The sequence below is a fragment of the Amia ocellicauda genome, unplaced genomic scaffold (assembly GCF_036373705.1).
Source record: "Amia ocellicauda isolate fAmiCal2 unplaced genomic scaffold, fAmiCal2.hap1 HAP1_SCAFFOLD_219, whole genome shotgun sequence".
Classification (NCBI taxonomy): Eukaryota; Metazoa; Chordata; class Actinopteri; order Amiiformes; family Amiidae; genus Amia; species Amia ocellicauda.
Window position 1 is genome coordinate 385 of NW_027102782.1, and position 787 is coordinate 1,171.

Consider the following 787-nt stretch of genomic DNA (forward strand, 5'->3'; position numbering starts at 1 on the left):
CTAAACCATTAAATGTATATTTAAAAAAGACCCCCAACCACTACAGAAAGAGCCGACCCATTCACACTCTACAGTTGACCAACAAGAACAACAAGAACAACAGGTTATGGGCGGCCTTGTTGTTCAGGGTTTAATGGGTGTACACTTTCTGACGGATATGACGTAGGAATAATTAAGGAAATAACTCTACCTAAAATCACGCCCCCCAATTATGACGTAGGAATATTAATAAGCTTAGGGCATACGTCATAACAAAATAGGCCGCGCCCAAAAAACCCAACTATCTACTCATAAGAGTAACAGCAATGTCGCCGATCCTGCTACGGTCGTATTGTAACAGCAACAACATGTATCGATTTTAAAAGTGTCAGTTCCAGCGCCTCGCAAAGCTACCCTTCTGTGATCGTTTGTTCTCTAGGTCAGGCTTTCTTGACACTCCGAGGAAGAGAAAACGATGGCCGGCCGCGTTACAGGGACAGGTAACACGGCACTAGCACACGTGCACCGCGGGTTGTTTCCGCCCGGTTTCGAACCAGGGACCTTTCGCGTGTGAGGCGAACGTGATAGCCACTACACTACGGAAACCAACCTGTCCTGACGTTTCGAATGGCTCCCATCGAAGCAGGCTGGTAAAACGCGCACAGGCGTTTCCCTTGGGCCAGCCTGTGAGATAAAGGTTTCTAATTTCACTGACCTATTTTGCAATGCTCAAGGGCACATCAGGACACTTTGGAAACTCTTTCAAAGGCAGGACGCCCTGCGCTCTGACAGTGCCTGCACTTAGCCC

At 48.0% G+C, this 787-nt stretch overlaps 1 non-coding gene across 1 annotated transcript; it reads right to left on the bottom strand.

Moving 5' to 3' along the window:
* Positions 1–512: 512 nt before the first annotated feature.
* On the bottom strand, positions 513–585 carry trnav-cac (transfer RNA valine (anticodon CAC)). Its single transcript has one exon. It is a non-coding gene; the product is annotated as a tRNA-Val (tRNA).
* Positions 586–787: the final 202 nt, after the last annotated feature.